The following is a 14,472-nucleotide window of genomic DNA, read 5'->3' as shown; positions in this document are numbered from 1 at the left end:
TCCATGGAAGCAGCTTCCTGATTGGCACGGACGCGAAGCCGCAACCAATCGCGACGGGCTTTTGAAGCCGAGCGCGGAGGCGGGGACAAGCCTCCGCGAGACTCCGCTGAGGAGATGATGGCGGCCGCCGCCTCCTCCCTCCTTAGCCTAAGCAAAGGAGGGCTGTACCATTTGCGCACCGAGGCAGGAGGTGCTAAATATACTGATGCCTTTATTGGACTTTAGTAGCAAATAGATATGAAGAAAATGGCCCGTGTTCATTCTTTGGAATTTTCCGGGTACTTATAATCTGAAACAACCCCCCGGCTGCATTAGCCCAAGGGATAAATAATACGCACACAATGGAATGACCCTTGAGGCGACACGCGGTGCCGCCAAGTCTACAAGTCTATTGACTACAAGTCCCGGCGTCCCTTGCATGGCCCACTTCCTTTTCTATTTTCGCCTTATGGAAACAATTAAACCTAATCTGGGTTCTTTGAGGCCAAGTTCACAGTGACGTAAACAGCTATCCTTGGGCATGAAACGATTCTCAATACTGAATTATTTGTTGAAGATTCCGTTCGTTTTAAATATCTAAAGACTGGACTGTGGCTCCATCCACACACACATTGAACTGGATTGTATGGCAGTGTAGACTCAGATAATCCAGTTCAAAGCAGATACTGCGGATTATAATAACAATAACCCCCATTATCTGCTTTAAACTCGATTATATGAGGCCTCTTGTACACTGTCATAAAAATCCAGATTATCTGAGTTGAACTGGATTATATGGCAGTGTAGACTCATAATCCAGTTCAAAGCAGATAATGTGGATTATCTGCTTTAATAATCTGTGTATGTAATGAGAAATCTTGGCGACAGGACCCAAGTCTAAACACGAAATTATTTTATGCTTGATATACACTATAAATACATAGCCAGAGGGCAGTTTTATACACAATATTAGTTATCAAATTGTGTGTGAAACAGGATTTGTGTACATTGAACAGAAAGCAAAGGCGTCACTATCATAGGCCCCTTCCACACAGCTGTATAAAATCCACATTAAATTGGATTATATGGCAGTGTGGACTCAGATAATCCAGTTCAAGGCAGATATTGTGGATTATCTACCTTGATATGACTGTGGAAGGGCCCTCAGCCACTCGTGAGCAATTTCAGATTTTGAGAGTATTTTGGATTCCAAAAAAGTATTAATCTGCAATACACCGCAGGTTAAAGAGCAAAATGAACAAGTTTCTAAGAGCAGGAAAGTCAAACAGCTAAATACGTACAGCGGATATAAAAATCACTAAATTCACAAAGCTGCGACGCTGGCCCCTTCTACACTGCCATATAAAATCCAGATTATCTGCTTTGAACTGGATTATATGGCAGTGTGGACTCAAAATCCAATTCAAAGCAAATAATTTGGATTACTATATGTCCCAAAACCCCTTCTACACTGCCATGTGGAATTGGGATTGGTAAGGTTAAATCAATAAGATATATTATATTGAGTTTATTTATTTTGTGTCAAAAGCATTGCATAATAAATACATTTGAAACTGAGAAAATAAAGGGATCACAAATAGTTTTAGACCAAAAATGGGCATCAGTGACTGCATTGTCTGTAGCTTTAAACAGTTCTTCCTCTGTGCATTAGGCAGGGCATTATGGGCAAGCATACAGATGCGGAGTTGTTTGTTCTGCTCCACAGTCACTCAAGGTGGAGGATTCTTCTAGGTCAGTGGTTCTCAACTTGTGGGTCCCCAAATGTTTTGGCCTTCAACTCCCATAAAACCTAACAGCTGGTAGATTGGCTGGGATTTCTGAGGTGTGTAGGCCAAAACACCTGGGGAGAACCACTGTTCTGTTCTAGGTAGTGCCATTTTGCCAGGTTGTCTGTTGATCTGCCCACTCCACTTCTGAATCTGTTCAAGGACTTCCAAGTTGCCCAGTCTTGGTTTGCCCCAGGAGGAAGACCCTCATGGGGGGCCATCCAGTTGGACTTGCCTGATTTTGCTGCCCACAGGGATATTCTTGTTGTTGTTGGGGGAACATTTAGAGGTGTGGTGGTTCTCATTAAACTTTTCCTTAATTTAAGTCTACTGGGAGGAGGCTGATAGCCATGCAGTGGGTGGCTTTTACAGTGTTCAACTTTTTGTCTCTCGCAATTGGCAGCAACTTTCCATCACAAATCAGGGGGCAATGCCAGCTAGCTTGTTATATCAAGTGAAAATGTAAGTGAAATTACATTATTGAGATTTGTATTACTTTACTTGTGTTAACAAGTAAAAAACAACAAAAACAAAAACAGCAAATATGCCATCCTGATAACAATTGGGATGGCATGCAGCCATCCCGAAGCCGCCCATAATGGCACAACATAATGGAGGAACATAATGGCAGCCAGTTGAGGTTTTTTTAAAAAACGATGGGTTATTTGGGGGGGGGGGGTCTCCTCTTGGTTTTTTGGGCTCCTGGAGCGTCACATGGTTCCCGAGTTCAATCCACACAAGACCTACACTTGGTAAGACCCAGATCTTACCTAGTGTTTAATTAATTCAGTTTTACTGGAGGTGTTTGGATGCCTACAATAAAACTGAGACAGGCCTGTCTGGATGGGCCCTGAGTCTCCTTTGGGAAAGAAGGAGTGGGATATAACTCCTCCTCCTCATAATAATAATAATAATAATACCCCCCCCCCCCGCAGGTGCCACCTTGTCATGGTGGGGGGGGGGGGGGCTTAACCACTCCAATGATGACTAAGGGAACTTATGCCTCAAGTACCACCTCCCAGCAGCAAAGAACTGGTGGGACCAGAAACCTGCAAAAGTATTGGAGAATGAACATGCAAAGATACTGTGGGACTTCCAAATCCAGACTGACAAAGTTCTGGAACACAACACACCAGACATCACAGTTGTGGAAAAGAAAAAGGTTTGGTTCATTGAGGTTGCCATCCCAGGTGACAGTCGCATTGACAAAAAACAACAGAAAAAACTAAGCCGCTATCAGGACCTCAAGATTGAATTTCAAAGACTCTGGCAGAAACCAGTGCAGGTGGTCCCGGTGGTGATGGGCACACTGGGTGCCGTGCCAAAAGATCTCAGCCGGCATTTGGAAACAATAGACATTGACAAAATTACGATCTGTCAACTACAAAAGGCCACCCTACTGGGATCTGCACGCATCATCCGAAAATACATCACACAGTTCTAGACACTTGGGAAGTGTTCGACTTGTGATTTTGTGATACGAAATCCAACATATCTATTTTGTTTGCTGTGTCATAATAAAATAATAATAATAATAATAATAATCATCATCATTCCCCCCCCCGTCAAGGTGGCACCTGCGGGGGGGCTTAGCTGCTCCAATGATGACTGAGGGCTGTGCTGGCGGTAGTGTAACTACCGGCAGGTCCAACCAAGCCAGAGAGGCCTCAGCTGAGGAGCACAACCAAGAGCACCTAACCCATTAGCATTATGGAGAATCAAACCCAAACGAAGTCTATACTGGCTCGGTCGTCGCCCAGGATAAAAAGGACCGCGGTGGATGCTGCTGATTCTGGACATCCATCGACAAGTGGGCTACGGAATCATCAAAACCCAAATGAACAGTCACAGAAGCGGCAAAAATATACAATGCCAGAAAACCGCACAATTATGAAATGCTACTACAAATCTGAACCTCAAAGGCGTGGCTACCAAAAAAGGATGCATCAGCTATGGAAACAAGAGTACCCTGACTCACAGATAACAGAACCCCAACTGGCTGACCAACGAAGATTCATAATCAGAAACAAAGTGTTCAGTGAAGTTGAACTCGAAGAAATCCAGAAAATTTGCAAAGTAGATTACCATCAGACCACAGCACAGACAGCAGCAGAGACTCCAGCAACACTTGGAATGGTGGAACAGATTGAACCAGAAGAAAGGGTGGAGCTTTTGCAAGAATTTGAGGAACCAGCACTTGAAACATCTGTTGAACAACCAGGAACCTTGACAGCAAGACAACAAGAGCTCAAGGATAAGATCATGGCTCATGCTGCAGCAAATGCAATAAGACAGCGGCTCCCAACTCTAAAAACAGTGCCCAAGAGACACCTGGCGCCTCTCATGAAAGATGTGAATGCAGCACTCTCCACTGTCCAAATAACATCAATTGAACAAACAAACCAGTTTGCCTACAGTGCAGCAGTGATAGTAACAGAAGAACTTGGGCTCCTACAACTAAGGCAGCCCCAAAGAAAATCGACTGGAAAACCAAAGTGGAAGGTCAGGCTAGAGTTGAAAATCAAGAAACTTAGATCAGATGCAAGTAACCTGAAAAATATGAAAGAGAGGAAACTGAAGAATGACAAAATCAAGCAATACCTGATCCGAAAGTACTGGCTGAACACCAGAAAAATTGAAGAAGCTTTGGAAATCGTGAAAGAACAAATTACAGCAACAGCCAGAAAAATTGAAAGGTATGAAGCCAGAATCATCCAGTACAGACAAAATCAACTGTTTCAATCAGACCAAAGACGGTTCTACCAGAGTCTGAACCAAACAACAGACACAGTAACCATAAAGCCAGAGAAAACTGCAGCAACAAAGTTCTGGAAAGAACTTTGGGAAAATAATAAAAACTACAACAAAAACGCTGGGTGGATAAAGGAGTTTGAAGGAAAATTCTCACAGAACAAAATGGAACGGATGGAAATAACAACTGAAATGATCAGCAAACGAGTGCAAAAAGTCAAGAACTGGACATCGCCTGGTAGTGATCAACTTCATGGATTTTGGCTCAAACATCTGATTAGTTTACATGGAAAAATGGCCCAACAATTCAATGAGATGCTGCAGAAAGGAAGTATCAGTGAATGGCTAACAACTGGAAGAACATACCTGATACAAAAGGATCCAGCAAAAGGAGCAGCACCAGGAAACTACAGGCCAATAACGTGTCTGCCCACTATGTTTAAACTACTGACTGGCATCATAGCTGACAGAATTCAAGACTATCTTGAAGAAAAAAACATCTTGCCAGATGAACAGAAAGGCAACAAACGGAAAAGCAGGGGCACAAAAGACCAGTTATTGATTGACAAAATGATTCTGGAGAACTGTAAGAGCCGAAAAGCTAATCTTCACATGACGTGGATTGACTACAAAAAGGCCTTTGACTCACTCCCACACAGCTGGATCATCAAGTGCCTGGACGCCATCGGGATTTGTAAAACAGTTGGCACCTTCATTGAAAACATGATGGAGCACTGGAAAACTGAACTGTTTGTTGGAAATGAAAGCTATGGACTTGTCAACATCAGGAGAGGAATTTTCCAGGGAGATTCATTGTCCCCTCTCCTTTTCATTATTGCCATGATCCCTCTGTCAATAATCTTACAAAAAACAAATCTCGGCTATCAAATATCTAAGAATTCTCACAAAATTTCACATTTGATGTACATGGATGACCTGAAGCTATATGGGAAAACGGAAACTGAAATCCAGTCTCTGACCAACACTGTCCGAATTTTTAGCACTGATATCAACATGGAGTTTGGTTTGGACAAATGTTCGACAGTGGCATTGAAGAAGGGAAAAATCATTGAAAGTGAGGGCATAAATATGCCCAATGGCCAAACAATAAAGTCTCACCAGCCAGAGGCCTATAAATATCTGGGCATACTACAGCTGGACAACATCAAGCATGAACATGTGAAAACTGTGGTCAGCAAAGAATACACACAAAGGGTCAGAAAAATTCTCAAAAGCAAGCTCAATGGAGGCAACACCATCAAGGCCATAAACACCTGGGCCATACCTGTCATAAGATATACTGCTGGCATTATAAATTGGACACAGGTGGAACTGGACAATTTGGACAGAAAAACAAGAAAACTCATGACCATTCATCATTCACTGCACCCTCGCAGTGATGTTGACCGGCTATATCTGCCTAGAAGATCAGGGGGCAGAGGACTCTTACAAGTAAAGCAAGCAGTCAAAGAAGAACATGCCCTGGCAGAATATGTCAAGCAAAGTGAAGAACCTGCTTTGATTGAAGTCAAAAATCAGAAACTCCTCAAAACACAGCAGACAAAAACCAGTACAAGAAAACCGCACTACAAACTAGAGCTGACAGCTGGCACAACAAAACACTGCATGGAAAGTTCCTTGACAAAATTGAAGGAAAAGCTGATAAGGAGAAGACCTGGCTCTGGCTCACGAATGGGACCCTGAAGAAGGAGACAGAAGGCCTGATCCTTGCAGCCCAGGAGCAAGCCATCAGAACAAATGCAATTAAGGCCAAGATTGAAAAATCAGCTGATGACCCAAAATGCAGACTGTGCAAGGAAACCGACGAAACCATTGATCATATCCTCAGCTGCTGTAAGAAAATCGCACAGACAGACTACAAACAGAGGCACAACTATGTGGTCCAAATGATTCATTGGAACTTATGCCTCAAGTACCACCTCCCAGCAGCAAAGAACTGGTGGGATCACAAACCTGCAAAAGTATTGGAAAATGAGCACGCAAAGATACTGTGGGATTTCCGAATCCAGACTGACAAAGTTCTGGAACACAACACACCAGACATCACAGTTGTGGAAAAGAACAAGGTTTGGATCATTGATGTTGCCATCCCAGGTGACAGTCGCATAGATGAAAAACAACAGGAAAAACTCAGCCGCTATCAGGACCTCAAGATTGAACTTCAAAGACTCTGGCAGAAACCAGTACAGGTGGTCCCGGTGGTGATGGGCACACTGGGTGCTGTGCCAAAAGATCTCAGCCGGCATTTGGAAACAATAGACATTGACAAAATCACCATCTGCCAACTGCAAAAGGCCACCCTACTGGGATCTGCACACATCATCAGAAAATACATCACACAGTCCTAGACACTTGGGAAGTGTTCGACTTGTGGTTTTGCGAAACGAAATCCAGCATATCTATCTTGTTTGCTGTGCCATACAACGTTGTTGTGTTAATAATAATAATTCATTTAAATTGATAAACGAATGGATTCATCCCCTATTTGCACCAGAGGACTTTGACCTGTCCTTGGTCTTAGAATGAAATGTTAGTAAAGATGACAGTTTCAAAAATAGGTATTAACAGATTAAGCCAGACTTGGGTGCATCATGAAAGTGTGGTTAACCATTATTTAGGAAATGCAAGATGTGGTCATGAGATGACTCCTCAGTGATGAGTAACTAGTAAAAACAACTCCACATTCATAGTCTAAAAGCCTCATCATTGTGAAATACTGTATCCTATACTCTTCACAATGAGAAATAACATCTGTCTATTGAGTAATCTTGCTGATTAATCAGTTATCTTACCAATGAATGTATGTAAATGTGTACAACAAGCCTATAGCTTTCTCACGATATGAAATCTAGGGCCCTTCCACACAGCCATATAACCCAGAATATCAAGGCAGAAAATCCCACAATATCTGCTTTGAACTGGATTATCTGAGTCCAAACTGTCATATATTTCAGTTCAAAGCAGAAAATGTGGGATTTTATTCAGCTGTTTGGGAGGGGTCCTAGTGTGGCTCAAACACAGATTAAAATAATACAAAGTTAAAATTCAATAATTGTTTTTAAAAACGAGCTATGCTATCAAAAGCCACACTAATTTAAAACATAATAATTAGGATCAAACTACAAAGCAGGAATAGGAATCATGCAACCTTCCAGTTGCTGGATTGCCATCCAAATATTTATTATTATTTACTTTGTTGGGTAGGGTTGCTCGGATTTGCAGTCAAACAAGATATGAAGAGTTGCATGATTCCTGCCCTTGCTTTAATAAACGTTGTCACTAATAATAAGGATACCACATACTATAATCAAAATAGTTGTTACAATACTTTAATATGTTTGAGGTATGAGACTTTCTACTGCTCTAATAACACATACACTTAAGTGAAAACTAATAACACTATGTAAAACTATTTTTGTTCCAGGGTTATAAATATCACTTCCTAATTGGTTCCATCATAAAACATGGGAAAAGTTTATTAAACTGCAGTAACTATGGGCCCTTCCACACAGCCTTATATTCCAGAATATCACAGCAGGAAATCCCACAATATCTGTGTTGAACTGGGATATCTGAGTCCACACTGACATATAAAAGGTAAAGGTTTCCCCTGACGTTAAGTCCAGTCATGTCTGACTCTGGGGGTTGGTGCTCATCTCCATTTCTAAGCCGAAGAGCCGGCGTTGTCCGTAGACATCTCCAAGGTCATGTGGCCGGCATGCCAGCATGGAGCGCCGTTGCCTTCCTGCCAGAGCGGTACCTATTGATCTACTCACATTGGCATGTTTTCGAACTGCTAGGTTGGCAGGAGCTGGAGCTAACAGCCGCCGCTCCCGCCACTCCCGGGGTTTGAACCTGGGACCTTTCGGTCTCCAGCTCAGTGCTTTAACGCCCTTCGCCACCGGGCTCCTACACTGACATAGATTCCAGTTCAAAGCAGATATTGTGGGATTTCCTGCCTTGATATTCTGGGATATAGGGCTGTGTGGAAGGGCCTATTGTTTTTGTGGGACATCCTGCTGCACATTTTGCTATAGTTTTCTAATGAATATCTCGTAGAGTCTCAACCAATTCAATAGAATTTGTGGCAGCCATAAAAACTAAAGTTTCTGGAGTATAACAACTATTTTCAAAATAAGTACCACACAATTAAACAGGAAATAACACTTTCAAACCAGGAACAGATTCACCCCCCCCCCAAATTTTGTTACATAGTGTGATTTATTTAATTGCCTCTACTTCATGTGGAACACATTTCTCTCAATATAAAACACTAGCTGTGCCCGGCCACGCATTGCTGTGGTGTTTTCTGGTGGTGTTGGTGAGAACTTGTTGAGGTAGTGGTGGTATTGAATGTCTGTTGTATGGTTATCTTTATGTTTAGTATGCATTTGGTTGTTTGTGTACTGTGAAAATGGTGAGGGTAGAGGGGGTCTATGTCCCTGTGTAGTATTGTATAGTATTTATACGTTGTCCATGTGAATACTTGGATTGTGTCCTGCTGCATAGTAGAAAGGGTTGGGCTGGATGGCCCTTAGGGGTCTCTCCAAACTCTTGGATTCTATGCTTCTATTATTATTATTATTATTATTATTATTATTATTATTATTATTATTATTATCATCTTCATAATCATTGTTATGTAGAGGCTGGATGGCCATCTGTCAGGAGTGTCCTCCTGCATGGTAGAAGGAAGTTGATCTGGATGATCCTTAGGGGTCACTCCAAACCTTAGGATTGTATGATGATGTTGTTATTATTTTTATTAGTATTAGTATTGAGAGGCTGGGTGGCCATCTCTTGGGAGTGCTTGGATTGTATACTGCATGGCCTTTAGGGGTGTCTCCTAACTGTCTGATGCTATGATTCGATGTGTATTATTATTGTGCAGATATTGGATGGCCATCTGTCAGGAGTGGTTGGATTATGTCCTCCTGCATGATATAAGGAAGTTGAACTGGATGATCCTTAGGGGTATCTGCTAGCCTTAGGATTGTATGATATTCTTATTCTTATTCTTATTGAGAGGCTGGCTGGCCATCTGTTGGGGGTGCTTGAATTGTATCGTCCAATGGCAGAGTTGGGTTGGACTGGATGGCCTTTAGGGGTCTCTCCTAACTGTCTGATTCTATGATTTGATTTGTATTATTACTGTGCAGATCTTGGATGGCCATCTGTGAGGAGTGCTTGGTTTGTGTCGTCCTGCATGGTAGAAGGAAGTGGAACTGGATGATCCTTAGGGGTGTCTCCTAACCTTATGATTGTATGATATTCTTCTTCTTCTTCTTCTTCTTCTTATTATTATTATTATTATTATTATTATTATTATTATTATTATTATTGAGAGGCTGGGTGGCCATCTGTTGGGCGTGCTTGGATTGTGTCCTCCTGCATGGTAGAAGGAAGTTGATCTGGATGATCCTTAGGGGTCACTCCAAATCTTAGGATTGTATGATGTTGTTGTTGTTATTATTATTAGTATTAGTATTAGTAATGAGAGGCTGGGTAGCCATCTGTTGGGAGTTCTTGGATTGTGTCCTGCATGGCAGAATTGGGTTGGCCTGGATGGCCTTTAGGGGTGTCTCCTTACTGTGTGATGCTATGATTCGATGTGTGTTATTATTGTGCAGATATTGGATGGCCATCTGTTGGGCGTGCTTGGGTTGTGTCCTCCATGGCAGAATTGGGTTGGACTGGATTACCACAGTAATTATTTCATATTACAGTAGAATCTCACTTATCCAATATTCGCTTATCCAGTGTTCTGGATTATCCAACGCAGTCTGCCTTTTCGTAGTCAATGTTTTTGTAGTCAATGTTTTAAATTCATTGTGATATTTTGGTGCTAAATTTGTAAATACAGTAATTAAAACATAGCATTACTGAGCATTGAACTACTTTTTCTGTCAAACTTGTTGTATAACATGATGTTTGGTGCTTAATTTGTATAATCTTTACCTAATTTGATGCTTAATAGGCTTTTCCTGAATCCCTTCTTATTATCCAACATATTCACTTATCCAACGTTCTGCCGGCCTGTTTATGTTGGATAAGTGAGACTCTACTGTATATTTATAATCTTATATTATCTGTTTAGAACTGGATTATATGAGGCCCCTTCTATACAGCTGTATAAAATGCACACTGAAGTGGATTATCTGGCAATGTGGACTCAAAATAATGCAGTTCAAAGCAGATATATAAGATTATAAATGGGTAATATAGCTGTGTGGAAGGGCCTTGAGTCTACACTGCCATATAATCCAGTTAAAATCAGATAATCTGTATCTTATAGGCAGTGTGGAAGAGGCCTGAGGCCTAACTGTGCCTGTCCCCTGGGCTGAGTAGGTTGCTAGGAGACCAAGTGGGCAGAGCTTCGCCTTCTAACTGGCAGCAATTGGATAAAAAACAATTATTCCTTTCCCTCTAATTAGGACTTTATTTTTCTTTTCTTTTTATTGTATGAACGTAGATGCATGGATGAGGGGTTGTGTTGCCAAGTTTAGAGTTTCTGGGATGTGTAGTTTTGTTGTTTTGTCCTAGGCCGATTTTTTAAAATCCTTTTATATATATAGATGTAAGAAATATTTTATAGGCTAACATTAACTCCATTCAGCTATACATTTCGCTACTAATTGCATTTATTTTGGGGGCTCTGCTATTGCTTGCTGCATTTGAAGGTGATCAATCTTTTCCCACAGCTGCCAACAGTTACAGGTCATATGCAAGGAACATGTAAATTACAAAATGTTTATTCTAATGGCAGGTATAATATATTTCAAATTATGTTCAGATGTGAGAGGATGCAGATCTAGTGACTGATAATGGACCCTGGATGTGTAACTTGTAAAAAAACTTAGATCAGCTAGCTCTTTCAGAATACTGCAAAGAAGCAAGAGGTTTTGTTTGCTTCTGAAGTGACATTCCCAGCACAAAGGTGTAAGATTTGCCTTTGGAACCTGCTTGATCTGAAAAGCAGCTTGATTAAACTATCTTGGAATATTATCTTCTAACTATAATAGTGCAACTTGTATTCAAGCTGTTGCTGATGTGTACACATTATTCGCATGTCTAGTTTATGGTGACTCCAAGACGCTGTCATGGGGTTTTCTTGGCAAGATTTATTAAGAGAAGGTTTGCCATTGCCATCTTCTGATGGTGAGAGAGTATGACTTTCCCAAGGTCACCCAATATGTTTCCATGGCTGAACAGGGATTCAAACCAATGCTCAAACACTACTAACTCAAAGTTTCTGAAGTATAACAACTACTTTCAAAGTAAGCACTGCACAATTAAACAGGAAATAACACTTTCAACCCAGAAACAGATTTCCCCCCCAGATATTGTTAGTGTTATTGAACGAGTTTACAACTGATTTTTATGTTAATATCTTTGCAGGTGAATGTGTTCTCTGACACAGTTCCTAGGGCTCCATAAACGTTTGGCTAGTCTCCACATCAGTTAACGTAGTGTTATTCCTGGGTTTCAGATACAACAGCTTTTTGGAAATAGCTGAATTAGATGTGAAACCTCTGGTGCTGTCTATTCAGCATTGTAGATTATTTCTTATCTCCCCTAACCACAAAAGTGCTTTTCTGTTTTATCCTTTGTACAATCAGGGCTGTTCCAGGGCCTCATCAAAAAGCTGCCCATTCTTTTCATACACCAACAGCTCTTTTCCATAGGATGCATCCCAAAGTCAATGCAGAACTATGTGCACATTTGATATGTGTAATTTGTCATGTGCAGCTGTATCTTTTCAGTATGTATAGTACTGTGTGTTATTAATTATTAATTCTGGAATAAAAATAAAAGGCCAAAGATGCATTGTTGTTGTTGTTTGCTTGTTTATTATTGCTGCTGCATATCTTCAAACTGTTTCTGACTTATGGCAATGAAAGAAAAACCTATCATAATTTCTTGACAAGATTTGCTCAGAGAGGATTTGTCTTTGCCTTTCTCTGAGGCTGTGAGGATGTGACTTGCCCATTATCACCCAGTGGGTTTCCATGGCTGAGCTGCGATTTGAACCCTGGTCTCCTAGAGTTTTATAATGTCTCTATAACTGTATGTATTAGGATAAATTAGGCAACCCTTTCCTATAAACTGAATAGCGGCTATAATTCTTGGATCTTGGTCATGAAGATTTGAACATGACACAGGCGTAATTCCTCTGTATATCGCATCAAGCTCTAAAATGTCCCCAAATATTGTTATGTGCTTTCAAATCACTTTTAGCTTATGGTGAATTTAATGTAAATCTATCATGGATGTGGGTGATTTTTTTTTTTTTATAATCAGAGAGAGGATTGCCTTCTTCTAAGACCAAGAGAGTTTCTGTGGCCAAATGGAGATTTTGACTAGGGCTCCTAGCCACACAACCATATCACTCAGAATATTAAAGTAGATTATTTATTTATTTGTTTACCATATTTATATCCCCCCTTGAGTAGTATTATCTGAGTTCACACTGACATATAATCCAATTCAATGTGGATTTTATACAGCTGTGTGGAAGGGGCCTCAGTCTTCTGGACTTCAATGACTTTATCACACAAGGCTGATGTAGTGCAATTATGGCAGAACAAAAGTGCCTTTGGATGGAGCTTGGTTGTTATTGAGAAATCGGACTCCCCCCCCCCTCGCCCCCCCAAAGAGTATGGATTCAATGCAAGTTCAATATGATTAAAACATGAATGTTATTTTTATACAGCTTTGCAATTCTGGAGAAGAACCTTCCCTCCATTCTGCCCTTTTCTCTAATTTCATTGACCCTGGCATGGAAGGCTGACTGACTGCACACCCCTGAGACATTACCATATCTCTCTGTGAATAAGTGGATCGCCTCAGGAAATGAAAGAAAAACCTATCATAATTTCTTGACAAGTTCACCTACATCCAGAGAGCACTGTGAAATCCAAACAATGATGGATCTGGAACAAACTTGGCACAAATAGTCTATATGCCCAAATGTTAACACTGGTGGAGTTTGGGAGAAATAGAGCTTGACATCTGGGAGTTGTAATTGCTGAGATCTAGCCCCTTCAACCCCACCAACCATAGAATTGAGCCAAACTTCCCACACAGGATCCCCATGACCAACAGAAAATACTGGAGGGATATGGTTTCCTAAGACCATAATAAATATGTGTTTTCTGATGGTCTTTGGCAACCCCTCTGAAATCCCCTCGCGAACTCCCCAGGGGTCTTAACCCCCAGGTTGAGAAACGCTGCTCTATACATTCATTGATAAAATGTAGCTGTGTGCGCTGATGCCATGAATGAAGATATCCGCTTATACAGTTCAGCGTGCAAGTCCCAGAAAACCAGTTAAATAATTTAGCATATCTGCTTGTGTACCTGAGGCACTTCTGGCTTCCCATCCATTGTGATGCTAATATCATCATGTAAAACAGTATTTCTCAACCTGGGGGTCGCGACCCCCAGGAGGTTGATCTGATATTACAAAGGGGTTGTGGTGCCTCCTCCTTTACCCCCCCCCCCCCCCGGTTGCCATGTGGCACTGGATTGAGCAATTAATCCCATCATGAACTGTTTTCCATACTGCCACACAGCATTTTGGAGGCCCCACCTCCCTCCGGGACAGACCTTTAATGGACTCAAAACTTCAAACCAACAAATGGCAGCTTTCCTGCCATGGAGAAACACCAACCAGCAATGACATCACAAGGGATTCCAAGCCATTAGAAGCCCGGATGCCAGCTGTATCAATTTTCAGCCAATCAGAGGCTGGTGCTGGTGTTCCGAATAGCTGTCAAAAGTGTATAAATATGTTCTGTACTTCCGGATCATTGAGAATGCAGACTTTTTTCTGACATCCTTTCTGGCTGGAAAGAATAAACCTCTGTTTTTGTTGCCTTCAAACTGGTTCATGTCTTAATCTGGCCTGTGGAGCAGCATAGCGTGCTGGGCT

Source organism: Anolis carolinensis, chromosome 3 (genome assembly GCF_035594765.1).
Source record: "Anolis carolinensis isolate JA03-04 chromosome 3, rAnoCar3.1.pri, whole genome shotgun sequence".
NCBI classification, from domain to species: domain Eukaryota; kingdom Metazoa; phylum Chordata; class Lepidosauria; order Squamata; family Dactyloidae; genus Anolis; species Anolis carolinensis.
Note: the sequence above shows the minus strand (reverse complement) of the source record.